This window comes from Sinohyriopsis cumingii, chromosome 2 (genome assembly GCF_028554795.1).
Source record: "Sinohyriopsis cumingii isolate HCF-2022 chromosome 2, ASM2855479v2, whole genome shotgun sequence".
NCBI lineage: Eukaryota > Metazoa > Mollusca > Bivalvia > Unionida > Unionidae > Sinohyriopsis > Sinohyriopsis cumingii.
In genome coordinates, this window is record NC_142962.1 from 73213223 (window position 1) to 73234731 (window position 21509).

The 21509-nt window shown below is 35.8% G+C and overlaps 1 protein-coding gene across 2 annotated transcripts in view; it reads left to right on the forward strand.

The window, feature by feature from the left end:
- Window positions 1-21509, forward strand: part of LOC149805168 (RAC serine/threonine-protein kinase-like) — a 119916-nt gene that overhangs the window by 68500 nt on the left and 29907 nt on the right. The gene's annotated exons all lie outside the window — the stretch shown is intronic.

Here is a 21509-nt window from a genome sequence, read left to right on the forward strand (position 1 = left end):
GGCACAAATTGAACATCATTTCTTCACTATAAATAACATTAAAATCGAAGTTCGTTTGGCATAAATCGAGCATCACCTGTATGTGTATGAAGTTGCATTCACGTGACATGTGTCAACTATCTGAGTGAGTGATATTGGTCTCATGTGGGTCTCTTGTTTATGCTGTGGTGATACGGAATATGAAAACGCTAATATGTAGTACAGATGCCTTGCTATCTATCATAAATAGGTATCCTATAAAATGAGATAGACAGAATTTTTTTATCTTTTGGTTTAATGTTCAGGTTTGCATTATTTTTATAATGCACTGTTAACTCTTTGAAAAACAAGGTTCATTTCAGTGCATATGATAACTAATTTATTAATTAGGTTTCATTGATTTGTAAAGGTTCTTTTTATTTATCTCAATTGTTGGATTAGGACTCTCAGTTCAGACTGCTCTTGTCACATGTTTCATTGGTGAATTTTATCATTAGCCATTGATTTCATTCTCTCCTACAGTAAAAGCTTAAGTTGCAAATAATTGAGTCTATACCCATTCTTTCCAGTCAGCGAACAAAAACAGGATGTAACTTCCTCATCTAGCATTTATTTTTCTAAAACTCAATGTATAATCATCCTGTTGTATCTGACGGTAATTCCTGGATGTAAATTGTGACATCATAGCCATATTTTCAGTTTCAATTTAAATATATTTCATATTGAAATATTCACAGTAATTTTGTCTAGCTGTATTTAAATCAGCTCATATCCCAAGAAGAACCATATCCACTGTGAATTTAGCCAATTTTACATCAATAGACTACATAGGGTACATACTAAGGGATAATTTGTGTCTGTCATTTTGCCAAAATTTACACCCAGAAATGAAGTTCACTTTGTCTTGCAGCGAGAACATTCCATTCTCCAACTCCTTTTTGTTTCAAACAGTGCTTTAATTATCAAAATAAAACATTGACTTTTGTGTAAATTTTCACTTCAGAGAGGAAGTTGGAAAGTTAAAGTGTGGGGGGTATGCTCTGTAGTCAATTTTGGTGTGAACTTGATGATACTTGCCAGACAATTCTATATACATAGTAACTGTTGACTTTTTTCAGATATGATCCTTGGAGGTTTAAAAAAAAAGGCCAAAAATAGACCTTTTGTAGACTAAATGAATGCAAATTATAACTCAACGGATGTATCCAGGTCCTTTATTTACAAAAGTTAATAATTTTATCCATTATTCCATCATACAAACATAGGACAAAATGACTTCTAATGTAGAAATGGTTCCAGATTTTCTGTTGTAAACAATTTTCATGGCTGCTGTTTTATGCAGTAGCTGTTATAGAACAACCATAGTGAAGGAAAATAATTCACGTTTCAGTATTTTTATAGTATTAACAGTACTTTATTAGTATTTTTAATCATCTTACCAGATAATATGCAAAACAGAAGTTCAGCTGACTTTTTGAACATCAGTTTTGAACTTTCAACACTCACTTCTCCCATTTTGTGGCCCATTGTGTTGTCCTACAAGTGAAATCACCAATACCTTTTGTCAATATGTGCATGCACACTTCCTGTAGTCTTCATTACAATAGAATACGATACAATACAATAAAATACGAACACTTGATTTACCAGTTAGGGGTCTAGTAAGGACAGCAAAGCAAGGGAAAGAAACTTCTAATACAAAGAATGAGCATTGATTAAGAAGAAAAAATTAAATTGTAAATAAATTTAGATCTAAATCTTTTGTCAAAAGTATACAAGTTGATGATTGCTGTTGCAGTTTAGCAAATATTAATTTTATTGAAATGGCATAAAAGATTGATATGTATATTTCTGTTGTCCGGTGTCATCATGGGCACCATTGGGTCTATGCCTTCAACATTATTGGTGCCCTTTTTTAAAATAAAATATTATGACTTTTATTAAAATTTTACTGTTGAACTTAAATTTGAGACTGCACTAGGATGAAAATTGTGAAAAATTAAACATACATATGTTAGAAAAATTTATATAAAAAAATAATTTTGATATTTATAGATTTACTTTGTATGGTAAATTAAGGTTATCCACATGTTTGGCTTGCATCAGCATTTATTCTTAGACTAAACAGTGTCAGTTTTAAAACCCTTCAACTTTGCATATGGATATGTCATCAGTTGTTTTTTTTACTTGTGATTAAAAAATTAGGTCATGGTGGTCTACTTTGGAAAGAAATGTTTTTATTCTCACAGTTATTAAAAAAATTTCTATCAAGCTAACAGTCACCAGTGGATGTATTTTATAGTATTAGTCCCCACCAAACTTTATGACATGCTTTATCAAAAGAACATGCCTCAAAACTAATTTGTTGAAGGAATAGAGCATTTCATTCCTTTATACATTGATTTGGTTCATATATGTGTGAACTCGCATCTTTGATACTCTTAAGTCTTTACTTGGACAACTAGAGATAAGGATATTCCATCACAAGTCCCAAACCCATCTTCGCTAGCCAAGGTTCTGATATGTTAAACCCATCTTCACCTTGGCGGATCACGCAAATGTTTTAAGGTGCACTCACCAGTTAATATGTACTTTTGAGAGAGTGACATATGTAAGGTGAAGTGGTTTACATTTGAAATGTACACAGTGGTGATAATGATGGCATACCTCTATGCTACTTTGATGTAATATGGTTGACATTTCTTTGAATATTGTACTTACGGTAATTGTACATGATCTAAGCACACTGCTAACTAAAATGACTGTTCCCTTATGATAAAAAAATCAGTTAGAATTAGTCTAAAGTTCATTATCTTTAGCATCTGTTAAAATAGGGAAAATGAATTTTGCCCATCCAGACAATACCAGCTTCAGAAAGTGCAATGAATGAATTATTACACATATAAAAGTTTTAAAAAGTTATCGGCTCTTTTTTTTTATTTTTACAATTTACCACTGAAGTCCAGGAAGTGGATATGACCAAGTGGAGCTAGCAGTTTTTGAAAGATGCACATCTGGAGTAAGGCCAAGCTGTATACTCTATAACCCATATTATACCCATCAATCATACACCAAAATTAAAGGGAATTAAAGGTTCTTTGAACTTAGCCTAAGATATACAGGGTCTTTTTAAGTAGCCAGTATAACCAGTGAGGAAACCCTGGTAAATTCTTTCTCTTTAAAATTCTAACCCTATGCAAAATACGAAACTGTAGAGCGCCACCTTAATGCAAATTTGAAAATTTATGCAATTCTTTTTCTTATTTTCATATGTTCTGAACAAAATGGTACATTAACATTGATTTTATCCATGAAAATAAGCTAATTATGCTTATTTTGCTCTTGCTTACACAATATGCCTTGAGGCAGAATTGTGTGAGTAGTGACCTTAATTATGGGGAAATTAGAAGTCTTAGAATATTGGAATGAAGTCAGCTTAATTTAGAACTTACATTAAGTGAAAGAAATATATAGTGAAAATGTTTCTTTTTATTTATTTGCAATGAAATTAAAAAATAAATGATGACCAAGAAAATTTGCTTTCTTCTATATTAAACAGTAAGCAAATATTTTAACCTTTGACCTTTGGCCTTAATGAACGGCATCTGTTCGATCCCTTTTCAAACTGTAAAATTTATTGGTGACATCTCAGGAATAAATCTGGCAAGTTTCATTTTCCTGTCTTTCAGCATAACATTGGTTGCTATGTTGACAGAATTTTGTAATGTGCTTTTTCAAAATAGCTAACTTTTCAGGGTGGGGAGGAGGCTTGTGTGAAATTCTAACATTAATAAATATTGTTCTGTGGAGGGAAATACAGGAGAATTATTCAGAAGGACTGTTTTTATGCTTGCAACTAAAACTTTTCAGCAATACAATAAAAAATAAATCATACAATAATAATACAGTATTTGAAAGAAGCACATCTGGAGTAGGGCCAAGCTGTATACTATATAACCCATATTACACCCATCAATCATACACCAAATCAAAGGGAATTAAAGATATACAAGACCTTTTTTAAGTAGCGAGTATAATCAGTGAGGAAACCTGGGGGGGGGGGGGTCATTCTCTTTAAAATTCTAACCCACTGCTTGGGGGGGGGGGGGTCATTCTCTTTAAAATTCTAACCCACTGCAAAATACGAAACTGTAGAGAGCCACTTTAGTACTTTGTCCTGGTGACAATTCTTGGATTTCATGAGTTGCCTCTCTTAATATGTTATGCCACCTAACCAATAGCATGTATCAATGGTGCATTGTGTATGGTGGAGGCAATTAACATCAAATGGATATTTTGTAAGTTTAACATCAAAAGGATGACTACGTACTAGAGAGAAACCATCACAGGTATACAAGTTATGTGCTCCCTTTGTCTTGATCATGTACTTAACATGTTCAAATTCAAACAACTTAATTTTGATTGGATAAAGTGGCTTGCCACTTGGTGAAAGTTGTTCTCCGCATTTGTGGCTCGTTAACTCCCTACATAATTCACGTCATTATTTTGAATATATTATCACATGCCATAGTACCATTATTATCCCTGGGTGGAGACAATGCTTCAAGAATTAGATATATAATGGAGACACATTTTGGTTAAAAAATATTTTTTATCTATGCTAGCAGCTCAATACCTGAATATCAGAATATAATATGACCACAACTCATACTTCTACCCTGGGTCAGGAATTATAGCAGGAGTACATTTATTGTTTTTGGCAATCAAATTTTTTCATCACTTATATTTCTGTAATCCCTGTACCACTTCATTTTTTTCAAATAAAACATCATCACATAGATACCTTCTCTTGGTGCAACTCATGTCCCTGGTTTCCACCTCTGTTTGGGTTAAAGAAGTTTCCGGTTGCTCATTACCCCTTGTTTTTCTTTTTCATCACATAATGTAACATTGTCTTGTACACACATTCCATCAGTGGGGCCCCGAGTGGCCGAGTGGTCTAAAGCGCTCACTCTTACGGATCATTGCCATCTCAACTTGGTCTGTGTGGGTTCGAGTCATGGGCTCGGCCAATGTGGGTATGTGAGAAAGCTTGCCAGTAAGTAGCTTCTCGTGGGTTGGTGGTTCTTCCTGTGGTTTTCCCTGGTTTTTCCTCCACCATTTATAATGACCGCCATGTATAGCCTATCTTGTGCTGAAAAATGGCGTTAAACTCTACAACAACAACAACATTCCATCGGTAGGAAAGTCTACCTGTACTATAACTATATTTACCTGTCCATGGTCACTACAGTATATAATACTAAATTACATACCTGGACTATACATTGTGGTTGGCTTGCACTTGTGTTTAGAATAAAGCTTATATATATATATATATATATATATATATATATATATATATATATATATATATTGGGGTCAAAAGGTTAAAGGTCAGGCCTATTGTGACTGAAAGAAGAAACAGTTTCTGCCTAGAAGTTTGAGTTATCTACATAGAGGACTATTAAACCAGTCTAGTCATTATAGTAAACACTGCACTATGTAGAAAATGGCTTCATTTATACTGAAAATATCAAAACATACCGAAATGTAGTCATGATGAATGTGAGAGTATTTCATTATGTTATCTATTTATTTCCTTGTGAACCACTCCAGTGGCCTAGTGGTTAGAGCATGAACCACTCCAGTGGCCTAGTGGTTAGAGCATCAGCCTCGGAAGCGGAAGGTTGTGGGTCCAATCCCCGGCCGAGTCATACCAGTGACTTACAAAAATGGTACTAACAGCTGCCTCACTTGGTGCTCAGCATTAAGAGGTTATTGTTAGGACTGGTCAGCCTGGTGTCAGGATAATGTGACTGGGTGGGACGTCATGATACATGTCGGCAGCATGATGCCCAAGTGCTAGACATCACTATAAACTTCCACACTGCAGACATCGTAGCGATATGACTGAAAAATTGTTAAAACTATGTTAAAAATCCAACTCATACACACACATATTTCATTGTGCCTATTTATAATTATTGCAATGTTGCCAACATATTGTGATTAAACTAAAAATAACTGATTGATTTTAAAGCTTCAGTTCATTTTGGAAATTTGATATTCATGGGTGTACTGAACAGAATTTTCTTTCTTGATTGATTAATTATTGCATTTGCTTAATTCTTGAATTTATTCAGTTACTTGTTTTGGTGTATATTTAATTCTTTACCTAATGCCATCTTCACGGAAGCTTAAGAATATGTGATCAAAGGTAAAGAAATTATTACCTGCTCTAGCTGGCATGATAAAGGGAACAAATTTTGAAATAATATTTTTGATAGTACACAAATACTGTAGTTTAAAAAAATGTAATGTTGATCTGTCTGATAATTTTGGACAGAAATATCATCCCATGAATATCTAATCAGATGAAGTTGCATGGAGAAAGCCCAATTTATAATGGTTCAACATTTAGGGTACCCTGATCAGCAAATATTGTTTCAAAGTGATGAGTTAACAGTGAAACTTCATTTTACCCAAGTTAGCAAATATGTATTCTAATTGATGAATAAAACAGTGAAACTTCAGGATGCCAAAGCAATGAATAAACTTAAATTCTTGTGCAGATAAGTGATAGTTATAGTAAATTAAACTTGTCTGAACAAATATATTTTTAATATAATATTCACAGGCACATATTAAAACATTAATTATAGAATCTCATATGATGCAAATATGGCTGCACCCATTGAAACCATAATGGAAAGGTTGATACCACTCCTATAAGTGTGTTCCGTCCATGGGTGGAATATTGCAGTGAAGAGTTATATTTTTGGGTTGAACTGTTTTCCACCTATGAGCTGAATAAAATTGTGTTACTTAATTTCACTTCATACTTGGAATATAATATCATCATATACCACCCAACCCTTTCATCATACTACCAGTCCTGTTTCCTGGGATGAAACATTATAATGGGGATACATATTGGTTTGGGATTGGTATTGCCAGATGAAATTGTATTGCAATATATTGTCTTAAAAATGATTGTATTGCAATATGTATTAATATATACTACTCCCAGGCAAACCATTTTGAAAAGCCATGTGATACTGGCTGTCAGCATTATTTGCCAAGTCTGTAAGTTTTTATTATAATAAATAACAATCCCTGTCAGATGTGTTTCTCCATATTTTGGGTAAAACAGTAATGGATTAAGTGTATAGCAGGGGGCTCCAGGTGACTGGGTGTCTAAGGTGCTCTCCTTTACAGATCACTGACATCTCACCTCTGTCTGTGTGAATTAAGTCTTGGGTTCAGCCAGTTGTGTGTTTGAGAAAGCTTGCAAATAGCTTCCCATGGATTTGTGGTTTTTCCCAAGGTTTTTCCTTCACCTGATAAACTTCCCACCATGCATCACATGCTGAAATAATAGCATTAAGCCCACAGCATGTGTATGGCCATTGAAAGTTAAAGGTAAGTAATCATAAGCTTTCAGACGGATGTTGTTGAGGTATGTTAAGGAAGGACACACATACATACACACACAATTTTTAAAAATTTCACCGTCTTTTCTGATGTTTAAAAACAACAAAAGTTCAACAGTGCTCTTTGCCTGCTTATTGATTAATAGATCTGCCTGAGGCATATTCAATGGTAATTGACCATAATCCATTACCAAACCACAGATTCTACCAATTATGGTGTTCTTTCATGATACTAAGTATTATTGCCATTAACTAAAACTAGTTCCATGAACAAGTATATGTAATAAACAGATAAGGTTAAAATATCAGAACAGAGTAATTTGAACTGATGCAGATTGTGATACTTAGTGTACTGATACATAATGATATATCAGTATATTGTTATACTTTAACGTTTTTATCAGCACTTAGATTTTCACAACTTCTTTCCAGTTTATGTTTTGCAATATATGCTCAAGTACAGCCCTTCATTCAGTACCAGTCCTGCCCCTGGTTTTCAGCAAAAGACTGGTTATGATATCTAGTTGGTCCTAAGTGAAAATGATTCCATGTGGTCTAGTTAGTTCTAAATGAAAATGGTTCCATGTGGTCTAGTTAGTCCTAAATGAAAATGGTTCCATGTGGTCTAGTTAGTCCTAAATGAAAATGGTTCCATGTGGTCTAGTTGTTCCTAAATGAAAATGGTTCCATGTGGTCTAGTTAGTCCTAAATGAAAATGGTTCCATGTGGTCTAGTTAGTCCTAAATGAAAATGGTTCCATGTGGTCTAGTTAGTTCTAAATGAAAATGGTTCCATGTGGTCTAGTTAGTCCTAAATGAAAATGGTTCCATGTGGTCTAGTTAGTCCTAAATGAAAATGGTTCCATGTGGTCTAGTTTGTCCTAAATGAAAATGGTTCCATGTGGTCAAGTTAGTCCTAAATGAAAATGGTTCCTTGTGGTCCAGTTAGTTCTAAATGAAAATGGTTCCTTGTGGTCTAGTTAGTCCTAAATGAAAATGGTTCCATGTGGTCTAGTTAGTCCTAAATGAAAATGGTTCCATGTGGTCTAGTTAGTCCTAAATGAAAATGGTTCCATGTGGTCTAGTTGTTCCTAAATGAAAATGGTTCCATGTGGTCTAGTTAGTCCTAAATGAAAATGGTTCCATGTGGTCTAGTTAGTCCTAAATGAAAATGGTTCCATGTGGTCTAGTTAGTTCTAAATGAAAATGGTTCCATGTGGTCTAGTTAGTCCTAAATGAAAATGGTTCCATGTGGTCTAGTTAGTCCTAAATGAAAATGGTTCCATGTGGTCTAGTTTGTCCTAAATGAAAATGGTTCCATGTGGTCAAGTTAGTCCTAAATGAAAATGGTTCCTTGTGGTCCAGTTAGTTCTAAATGAAAATGGTTCCTTGTGGTCTAGTTAGTCCTAAATGAAAATGGTTCCTTGTGGTCTAGTTAGTCCTAAATGAAAATGGTTCCATGTGGTCTAGTTGTTCCTAAATGAAAATGGTTCCATGTGGTCTAGTTGTTCCTAAATGAAAATGGTTCCATGTGGTCTAGTTGTTCCTAAATGAAAATGGTTCCATGTGGTCTAGTTAGTTCTAAATGAAAATGGTTCCATGTGGTCTAGTTAGTCCTAAATGAAAATGGTTCCATGTGGTCTAGTTAGTCCTAAATGAAAATGGTTCCATGTGGTCTAGTTAGTCCTAAATCAAAATGGTTCCATGTGGTCTAGTTAGTCCTAAATGAAAATGGTTCCTTGTGGTCTAGTTAGTCCTAAATGAAAATGGTTCCATGTGGTCTAGTTAGTCCTAAATCAAAATGGTTCCATGTGGTCTAGTTAGTTCTAAATGAAAATGGTTCCATGTGGTCTAGTTAGTCCTAAATGAAAATGGTTCCATGTGGTCTAGTTGTTCCTAAATGAAAATGGTTCCATGTGGTCTAGTTGTTCCTAAATGAAAATGGTTCCATGTAGTCTAGTTGTTCCTAAATGAAAATGGTTCCATGTGGTCTGGTTGTTCCTAAATGAAAATGGTTCCATGTGGTCTAGTTAGTTCTAAATGAAAATGGTTCCATGTGGTCTAGTTAGACCTAAATGAAAATGGTTCCTTGTGGTCTAGTTAGTCCTAAATGAAAATGGTTCCATGTGGTCTAGTTGTTCCTAAATGAAAATGGTTCCATGTGGTCTAGTTGTTCCTAAATGAAAATGGTTCCATGTGGTCTAGTTGTTCCTAAATGAAAATGGTTCCATGTGGTCTAGTTAGTTCTAAATGAAAATGGTTCCATGTGGTCTAGTTAGTTCTAAATGAAAATGGTTCCATGTGGTCTAGTTAGTTCTAAATGAAAATGGTTCCATGTGGTCTAGTTTGTCCTAAATGAAAATGGTTCCTTGTGGTCTAGTTAGTCCTAAATGAAAATGGTTCCTTGTGGTCTAGTTAGTCCTAAATGAAAATGGTTCCATGTGGTCTAGTTGTTCCTAAATGAAAATGGTTCCATGTGGTCTAGTTGTTCCTAAATGAAAATGGTTCCATGTGGTCTAGTTGTTCCTAAATGAAAATGGTTCCATGTGGTCTAGTTGTTCCTAAATGAAAATGGTTCCATGTGGTCTAGTTAGTTCTAAATGAAAATGGTTCCATGTGGTCTAGTTGTTCCTAAATGAAAATAGTTCCATGTGGTCTAGTTAGTCCTAAATGAAAATGGTTCCATGTGGTCTAGTTAGTTCTAAATGAAAATGGTTCCATGTGGTCTAGTTGTTCCTAAATGAAAATAGTTCCATGTGGTCTAGTTAGTCCTAAATGAAAATGGTTCCATGTGGTCTAGTTAGTCCTAAATGAAAATAGTTCCATGTGGTCTAGTTAGTCCTAAATGAAAATGGTTCCATGTGGTCTAGTTAGTTCTAAATGAAAATGGTTCCATGTGGTCTAGTTGTTCCTAAATGAAAATAGTTCCATGTGGTCTAGTTAGTTCTAAATGAAAATGGTTCCTTGTGGTCTAGTTAGTCCTAAATGAAAATAGTTCCATGTGGTCTAGTTAGTCCTAAATGAAAATGGTTCCTTGTGGTCGAGTTAGTCCTAAATGAAAATAGTTCCATGTGGTCTAGTTAGTCCTAAATCAAAATGGTTCCATGTGGTCTAGTTAGTCCTAAATCAAAATGGTTCCAAGTGGACATCCAGTATGACAGCCATCTTGAAAATCTTGTTATGGCTACTTCGTCTGAATGGATGGTCATATCAGCCAGCTGTTTTTCACTAGACTTGTGATGACGTAAAGTTGGTCATTGACCAAACAAAGCAGTAGTGTACAAAATAAAAAAATGCGAGAAAGCGACTTTTCATTGACTATGGATTAATTGATTATAACTTCTGCATACAGATAAGAACAGTACTGTGAAAATGGGGCCCCGAGTGGCTGAGTGGTCTAAAGCGCTCTATGTTATGGATCACTGCCATCTGACCTCTGTCTGCGTGGGTTTGAGTCTAGGATTCGACCAATGTGGGTATGTGAGAAAGCCTGCCAGTAGCTTCTCATGAGTCGGTGGTTCTTCCCAGGGTTTTCTCGGATTCTTCCTCCACCATTAATACTGGCCGCCATGCATAGCCTGTCATGTGCTGAAAAATGGCATTAAACCCCACAACAACAACAACAACATGTGAAAATATTCCATATCCTTGGTCCTTATCCATAGTTCTTGAAAAGAGACAGATGCAAAATTAAGTGAAATAAAATTGAGGGGATTAAATGTAAGCATGCCTCAGAAGACACTGACTTGGACAATTAAAAAGCAGCCTGTTTAAAGTTTCTCAGTCCCATCAAAACCATAGGCCAGATTGTAAAAGTGAGGTTAGAATTCCTGAAAATTTACATGGAAAATTAAAAGCAATCAACCAGCACATGGTGGGACAAACTCATGGTGTACAATCACCATACACAATGAACAATGCACAGAGGGAACAGCCTTGAGCTTTAATCCAACACTGCCCCAGATCCATCCTAAAATGGTTAGATGAGGGTGCCATTATTTTTTGTAAGTCTTCACATGTGTACACTAGTATGTTAAAAAAGAACAAGAATATCACCCTTTACATGCAAAGGAAAATAATGTTCTCTTGAAATGACTTGAACATATATGGTACATATTTATATATGGACTAGTCCTTGGTTGCAAAACTTATGACTGTATCAGTAAAACCTTTCTTTGAAAGACCAACTTTTCCAAAATAAAATTTCAGAACCTTTTTGTCTGAACTCCTGTCAGCCGTTTAAAAATATCCTGTTAACATCCTTTTTGAAGACTGCATACATGACTGCTGAGCAAAAGCCTTTAAACTGTCCATATCAGATAAACTTAATACTGCTTTTAAGCCATCCTTTGTCTTCCAGATACAAAACAGTAAAGTGTGCACTGCACAAAGATCCTTGTACTTGTATAAATTTCCAGAAAGAGATAACTTTTTCCACATCAAACACAATGATCTTGTTCAGGTTCACTGACCTAAACATTTGTACCTAGGTGCAATAAACAATGTTGTTAAAGCTGCCATCTTCAGAGACAACATCCTCAAGTTGAATGATGGTAAAGCATACATTGTTGACAAAAACTAAAACGTGTCACACATCTCATGTCCATACATATCTAAGGTTAGGAGGGAAGCTCCTAGCTGGTTATTTCTAGAATTTAGTTAGTAGAACAGGACTTTATGCCATTTTCTCCCAAATAATGTAAAAGTTCTGAAAGCATGGATTTAATTGTCATCATATTATACAATTTGCCTAAATCTTTCTGAGCAGGCAGGTATGAAATAACTAAAATTTCAGTGGTATGAAAGGAACTGATATTTGTCAAACCTTGTCCATTACTTCCCATGCCAAGTCATATTGTTTTCTTGTACTTTCACTTTGAGAATCAATGATGCTTTTAACAGCTGCTGCTAGAGCATGTTGACTTGGGAGGACTTTCTTGATGCAAGTTGTGTGGTTAGTGTCAACCTTTTCCCCAAAGAATGCAGCTCCCCACAGTGACAAGTGTTACAATGTCTTTGTGTCTGGGACGTCTAATTGGAAAGGAAATAAGACATGCCATAAAAATGGAAAACCAGGTTTGTTAAGGTCAATGGGAAATACAAAAAATATTGCTTTATCAACACTGTTGTCTATAATCTTATGATACCCCAGCCTAGAAGCTTAAAACGTGGAAAAATACATGGTTTGAATCCTGACCAACAAAGTGAAAAGGCATCTACATGAAAAGCTCCTGCCTCAAGGCATCCAGGTAACAAATTTCTCAATTTGAAAATGTACTCTTGACAAAAAGGTCAATATTAGGTTGAAAAAACTATCTCAGAATCTCTCTCTACCTCTTGAACATTTACTATGTGGAATCTGACAAAATTTCTAGAGGAAAATGTGCATAATTGGTATTTATTCTCGGAAGATAGCAAGTAGAAATGTAAATATTTCTATCTGAACATCTTTGGCAATCAGCCCTCTCAAAATAATACAGATTCAATGAAACTATGCCAACTATACTATTGATGTAAGCAATGGCATTGGTAATATTTGATTGATATCCAATATGTACATGATAGTGATTGTGGAATATTGATCTTTACATAAAAAACATACCAGACAATTCAAGGAATATTATGTAATTCTTGAATCCTACTACTGTTCATGTAGTGCTAAAAGATTAATTTTAATTTTGGGCAGTTTACTCACCCAACTTAAAAAGAATGCACCAGAAATTGAGCAGGAATTTTTCAGACTGTCTTGAGTGGCTGTATTTGTAATCCATCAGTTTATCTGACAGAACTGAGTCAATATACGTCACCAATCCTAAGTCCCAAATATTGTTTCTTGTCCTTCTCAGAAAGGATTAAGAACGTAAAGGCTGTTTGAAAATGGCATGAAAGGCATTTCCTTACAATCCAATAAATGTGCCAAATTCCCGTACAGGCACAAACTATTTGCCCCAAAAGACTCTTGGCCAAAGAAAGCATCGTCTGTACCTTCTCATCTGGCTAGAAAACCACCACAGTATAAAAAGACCATCTGAGTCCTGTTTTAAAATCTGTGTGAAGACCTGTGGAGTAGAATGGATCCCCAGGAGGAGACAAACTGGAACAAAGTACCCTTCCATGAAAATTGTAAATATTTATGTTAGTCTTTATGGGTACATTAAATTGTGCATCCTTCTGATCTAAAGAAGTGGGGGAAAAAATCATTTTCTGAATTGAGTCCAAGACAAAAGTCCAATGTTTATGACTAATTGATTAAATTCCTTCAAATTTATTACAGGTCACAACTTCCCATTTGGTTTTGGAACCAGAAAAATGTTTAAAACAATTTTTTTCCCCAGAATGTTAAAACATAGTAGCATCTTATCCAACAGATTTAAACATCCACTACTTTGTTTGACTGGGAACAAAATTTAATTGGGAATATAGGTTTAAAAGGGGTATTAACAAATTTATAGAATAATAACCATGCTGTTTAACAACATAGGTGACTAATTTCAGTCTAGGTTGGGGTTTTTGGCTTATTATTCTCTAATTACTATATTTCAGATAGTTAATGTGCCCTTACTAGGACTTTATCAATTGCATCTGGTTGAAAGCCAGAAATTCTGACTCCATATGATAACCAAGGAATAGGATGTCATCTTTATCCGAGGCTGGGTTGGGTTTTTTTTTTTTTGCGTAGATAGAACATCTAAGTGTCATTTTCAGTGTAGTAAGAAAATTATAAATGACATATACAATTTCTTGACAAGCTACCTAAACTAAGTACTTATTGACACACTTCTGTTCTTTACATAAAACAAAGCAATGAAGTGCTTATAAACACACTTATATCTTTTCAACTTACTAACACACAATTGGGACCACTCAGGTGGCCAAGTGGTTTGAGCGTCCACCTCAGATGCTGGAGGTAGTGGGTTTGAACCCCGGCCAAGTCATAACAAAGACTCATACAAATGGTACTAAACAACTGCCTTGCTAGGCGCTCAGCATTAAGAGGTTAGTGCTAGGAATGGTCGGCCTGGTTTCAGGATAATGTGACTGGGTGGGACCTGACACTACATGTCTGCGACATGATGCTCCAGTGATAAACATCACTATAAACTGCCACACTGCAGACATCATAGCAATATGACTGAAAATTTTTTAAGCTACGTTAAAAGTCCAAATCTTACACACACACATACACAGTTGAACTACCATTCGCATTTTTAAAAACTGGTCAAGCTATACAAGACTGTGTTGCAGACATCGTCTCAGAGGTCAAGAACAGAGAAAGAAAATGTAATCTTGTTTCATTTTACCTGTTGCCAAAGCTACATATGCATTAGGAAGGTCATGTTATACAGTGTTTGCATTACAGTTTATAGACCTTTGTGACCTGGTAAACAGTACAATTTGAAGTGTGTGGGTAAAAAAAAGTCATCTGCCAAAGGATTTATAGCTTTGAGACTTGCATACCTATCTAGATTGGACTAAAAAAAATCTGAGTGTTGCTGAAAATGGATGAAAATTATTCACTTCTCTAAAATATTTTAGCTTTTCAAACCAGTGTTTTGTATTTCAATGCAAAACCATAAGTTTGAAGTGATATGCTGTGCTAATATTGATCCAGTACCATGAGATTGGTGCCCGATATACCTCGTGGTAACCATGATTTTTAGGGACTTTTAGGAATTTCTCTGAAGCTAGTCAGTCAGTTTAAAACTGCTCACTCTTGTCAGCTCAAACTCATTCTCACATCCAAAATAAGAAGCATTGAGGGGTCATGATAATCAATCGACATTGAAAATCACCAGGGTTAAAATGGCATGGGATTAAAATTAGGAGAGCCTTTCACTTCAGATGGATGTGCTATCGTGATGCCAAGTTAGCATTAAACTTTGTCATTTGACTAAACACCCTCAGTTAGATGGAACCTGCCATTAATTATTTATGTTCATATTTGGAATCATGCTAGACTGGTTGCACATTTAGAATATTAAGAAAAATAAGAGAAAAGAAGGAAAAACAATTTGTCAAAAGAATCTTTGACACAAAAGTTCATTCATTTAAAATGTTCCATTTAACTCTCTGTAGCTTGCCTCTTTCCTCCAATATTTGCTGAGCCTATGTTAGTGAAAAAGCAAGTCATAGCAATCTCTTTTCCTCTGGCAGCCACAACAGTATTAATCTCATCAAATTAGTCCACCTAGCCATAAGATCAAGTGGACTTAATGGTTTAGCCCAGTGTCCATTTTTATTGTCCATCAGCACTTACTGGTTACTACTCTCAACAGACCACTCCGGTGGCCTAGTGGTTAGAGTGTCTGCCTCGGAAGCGGGAGTTCATGGGTTCGAACTCCAGCTGAGTCATACCAAAGACTTACAAAAATGGTACTAACAGCTGCCTCGCTTGGTGCACAGCATTAAGAGGTTAGTGTTAGAACTGGTAGGCCTGGTGTCAGGATAATGTGACTGGGTGGGACATCATGCTACGTGTCTGCGGCATGTTGCCCCAGTGCTAGACATCACTATAAACTGCCACACTGCAGACATCGTAGCGATATGACTGAAAAATTGTTAAAGCTGCGTTAAAAATCCATATCACACACACACACACACTACTCTCACGTCCATATTTCTGATTTGATTTCCATCGTACTTGGAATATGTGTTTATATCATAAAAATATTTGAATTCAGTGAGCAAAAATCATGCATATTAATGAGGTGATCATGCATTTGATTAGTTAGAGAAAGCCCTGTGTAGACTTACTTGTGTCTAGAATGTTGGGAATAGCTTTGCTTTGTCATGCTTAAAAACTAGGTTGGTATTGTTTGGGTGTTTCTGATGTGCACCAGTAACATCATTGCCTGAGAAAATGTCAAAGTCATTTAGATATTAAAATGGTATTGCTGTATTAAACTGCCTGAAATATTTTTGGAGTGTTTATTTTCTTCTTCATATACATTATTTAAATATATTTTTGGCATTTAATAATAATAATAAAAAACAAAATAATAACCATTATTTTTTTCTCCACAACCATCATTAACATAAATATATGGATCTACTGATTTTCCTGATGTCAACCCTTGAAATTTTCTTACAATAAAACAAAATTTTAAGAAAAAACAACAGCACACGTTCCAGCAGATGTTACTGTTGTGTCCAGACCACATTTCAATTCATTCAGTGATAGCATTATCATGCTCATATTGACTTTTCTTCCAGTATTTTATAGTGCCTACTGGACATAGACTACCAGAAATAGGCAAAAATAATAACGGCTTCCATTGTATGTTGTTCGATAGTCATGGTTGATTAAAATTTTCATCAAGTTATATCAAACAAATGCAAATTATGTAAGTAATTATATAAAAAGTGTACATCTTACTATTGTAAAATATCTTGTACTATGGCAAGGTCTTTTCTCAAAGGAATAAAATGGGGTCATGTGACCACGGTTGACTTCTGGTAGATGCCGGCTGATAAATGAGTTTTTAAAAAGTCCTATTCCAACCATCCAATTTGTTTTGCATGAACTGGAAACAGTCATATTTTGTTAGGCCAGCAAGGTGTTGTAGACTTTCTTTCTACTCCAGTTTTTGATGATTGTATTTTCATTTGCTTACCCTTTCTAAATCTCAAGATGAATCATTACAAAGTGAAGACGGTTCATTCTCTAATGCTTGGTAGTCTCTTTGACCTTTTGCTAGAGACTTGAAATATATATCCAAACCTGTTGATTGATTTTGTTCATAGTTATCTTGACACTTTTTTTTTTTTGACCATGGGATCAAGGGCACAAACAAAAAATATGTTTATTTGCTTATGATGAAATTTGTTTATCCTGGAAGAATCAGTCCCTAACCCTCCACCTTTATATTCTACTAAGAGAAACCTCTGTATGATAAATAGAACCAAACTAATGCATGACAACCAAGCAAACCTAACAACTTGCTTACCTCCTACAGCAGAACAACTCGATAATTGTCTGCATTCATTGCTCGACAAACATGCCCCAGCTACCAAGAGTATCAGTTCAAAAGTGTTCTCCATGGTATAGCAGTGTTAGGGACCAGTTTCGCACTGTTAAAATAAACCGCTGTAAAGCTGAAAGGCTTTGGCTTTCCACCAGACTTACTATTCATAAGCAAATCTATGAAGCTGCTAAGAAGAATGTCACAAATATTGTCCATGCAGCGAAATCAGTCTATTAAGATCATGGAAAGTTCCAGCTGCAAAGAGATTACTAACAAGCTAATGACAAGGAACAAATCTACACCACTTCCAACTACCTTCTCTCCAGTCGACCTTCATGACATCTCTGCAAATTTCTTCTGTGACAAAGTACAAACCATAAGATATAAAGCTTGACACAACAATTTCAATTGACTCGTCGTCACCATACAGTTGGGATACAAAATTTGAGAAGCAACCATTATCAGCATTTGAACTTGTTTCTATGGATTTCGTACATACAATCCTGATGAAGAGTGCACCAAAGTCATGTGAACTTCCAATTTCAACATCACTGCTGCTTGAGTGCTTAGATCCAGTATTGCCTTCACTAACTGATGTTATTAATACCTCTCTCATCAGGGGAATTCCCATCATTTTTCAAAACTGCCATTGTAAAGCCTCTGCTGAAGAAACCAACACTGGACCATAACGATTTAAAGGACTACCGCCCAGTTTCTAATCTCCCATTCATATAAAAAGTCTTAGAAAAGGTTGTTCAATCTCAGATTGTATCTCATCTGAATTCAAACAGTCTTTTTAGCAATGTACAATCTGCATATCGCCCTTGCCTCAGTACTGAAACTACTCTTCTAAAATTAGTTAATGACATTCTCTCTGCTTTGGATAGCGGAAAGATTACAGTCCTCACCCTCCTTGATTTCTTGATTTGTCTGCAGCATTTGACACAACAGACCATGATATATTACTTCACCGTCTCCAGCATGTATTTGGCATTCATGATACAGCCTTACTGTGGTTCTAGTCCTACTTGGTCAACAGGACACAAATTGTGTCTGCAAATGGAATACACTCCAGCCCAGTTGATCTCTGTTGTGGTGTTCCACAGGGGTCTGTTATTGGACCTGTTCTCTTCATTCTATACACTCAGCCACTCTCAAGTGTCATGGATTATCATCCACTGTCTCACCAATTGTATGCTGATGACACCCAAATATACAAATCTAGTCACCCAACTAAAGCTACCATCCAAGGTGTAGAGAGGTGCATTTCTGATGTGAAATCATGGATGACATGTAACAAGCTGCAGGTGAATGATGATAAAACTGAGGCCATTCTGATCACAACACAAAGACTTTCTCATTCACATCCTTTACCTCAAACAATAAATATCTGCATCACCAGCATTAAATTCACACAATCAGTACGAAACCTAGGTGTTACTCTGGACAGTACTCTCACATTGCACCAACATGTCATGAACATATGCAAGGCTGCATATCTTGAGCTGTGCCGCATCAGCTCCATTCGCAAATATCTTTCAGTTGATGCCACAAAAACACTTGTGTGTTCATTAGTACTTTCAAGACTGGACTATTGTAACTTAATTCTGTCTGGTTCATCTCAATATCTACTCCAGAAACTTCAAAAAGTTAAAAACACAGCTGCTCGGATCATACTTAGAGTACCACGATCAGAGCACACCTCCCTGCTGCTCTGTACCCTACACTGGCTATCCATTCGATCCAGAATCAAACACAAAATTTGTTCTCTGTGCTACATTTCACTGTCGGACTCTAGTTCAACATACCTATCTGATCTCACCCTTGTGTACACACCAGCAAGATACTTAGGTTCCTCTTCTGACAATCGTATACTCATTATTCCCACTATGAAAACAAAGTCGTATGGATGGCGTTCTTTTGCATACCAGGGCCCAGCAACGTGGAATGAATTGCCCACTGAACTTAGACATAAAGACAGTGATCACATTCAAGAGTGCTCTCAAAACTCACTTATTTCGAGTGAAAGAACAAACTTAAAAACCTAATAATGTTTCCTATCTTAAATATTCTCAGCATGTTTTCTTATGTTTTCTAATTTCGTGGTGTTTGTGTTTTAATCATATTATATATGATTTTTATCTTATAGTTGTTGTCTAATGTTGTAAAGCGCTTAGAGCTTCTAAAGATTAGGCGCTATACAAAGTCCTCATTATTATTATTATTATTATTATTATTACAAAGCTAAGATATTGCATTCAGCAGCATGCTTGCCTAATCTTTTGACCAATAGGTCAAGGTCTTATATTAGAGTAATGCTTCACTGGTGGAATCAACATGCAGGTCCAGAACTTTTTGTCTTTCTCTCAATTTACTTTCCTAATAGTTAATGTAACCCTTTCAGAGCTAAAATGGCTTATTCATTGCTTGAAGTTAGGGCCATACTTAGCTCACATAACTATGGTCAGCATTTTCTTTTGCATCACTAAGGTACAGTGTTTGATGCCTTTTTTTCTTTAGACAGCAGACAGTTTGAGGTTGCCATCAATGGTTGGTAGTTTATATACATAGTGTCATTACTTACACCTATATGTCCACACCGATTCCTGTAGACCACTCTGGGGGCCTAAGTAGTTAAGAGTGTCCACCTCAGACCCGGGAGGTCTTGTTTTTGAACCCAGGACAAGTCATACCAAAGACTTAATAAACATAGTACTTGCAGCTTCCTCGCTTGGTACTCAGCATTCAGATACTAGTGTTAGGACTGGTCAGCCTGATATCTGGATAATGTGACAGAGTGGACATGATGCTACATGTCTGTGGCATCATGCCCCAGTGCTGGACATCACAATAAACTGCCACACTCAGACATCATAGCAATATGACTAAAATTGTTAAAGCAATGTTAAATTTTTTAAAATTAAACACAAAACATAAACACAAACCAATTCCTATAAGAATTTGTTGCTCCAGAACAGTGACAGAAATTTTGCAACCTCACCAGGCCGTACAGATTATTGAGGTATAACTACTTGCTGTTTGTGCACATGGACATATTTTTATAACCTGACCATATTTTTGCAGAGGGGTTGATCCATTGGTAGAGGATCAGTAATAATTCAAGGATCTTAGTTACAAAATCACACCCAGGTGTGTCCTTGTGAAAAACACTTAGCTCCCATTGCCTTAGCATCATTTAACCAATATGTTAAAACTGCTGTTAAAATCACAAAAATATTTGTGTTGTGGTCATACAGTCTGCCCATGACATCACCATGTGTCCCACAAATTGTGTTCCCCTCAATAACTTTTGAATGAATTCCATGGTTTTCAAATTTATTGGGTTTTGATGGATCTTTACATTAAGAAGACCTATATCAAGCTTGATTTTCACCATTCTTAAAATAGAATTTGATAGTTGAGGCCCCCATTTGACTTTATCTTTGGGGAGAGGGGCTTTTTCTTGATGTCTAAAATTACATGGCACAGTAGCCAGGATTGTGCTGAAGTGCTGTGACTCTACATACATGCATGCTTACACACACACACACATGGGGCCCCGAGTGGTCTAAAGTGCTCTCCGTTACAGGTCACTGACATCTCACCTCTGTCTGCGTGGGTTTGAGTCTAGGATTCGACCAATATGGGTATGTGAGAAAGCTTGCCAGTAGCTTCTCATGGGTTGGTGGTTCTTCCTGGGGTTCTCCCGGTTTCTTCCTCCACCATTAATACTGGCTGCCATGCATAGCCTATTGTGTGCTGAAAAATGGTGTTAAACCCCACAACAAACAAACAAACATACATACATAAACACATACATACAATGCAATCTAATTAGTTTCATATCAGTTTATTAGCATTTAAAGGACTTAATGGATTCAAAATAATTGTGGTATGAGGCTTTTTATTAATAAGACATAGATGAAGTTTGCTTATAACTATTTTTAAAAAAATGGTGGCCATCTGGAAAATCTTGCTATCCCCACTCCTTCTCACTAAACAAAATTCTTATGATTCTAGTTGGTCCTAAATGGAATTGGTGCTGATCTGAAGTTGAAAAACTTAAATGACTTAAGAAATGCACACCCAATTTTTTGGAGGAACTTGCTTGCTTCCAAGGTCTCTCTACC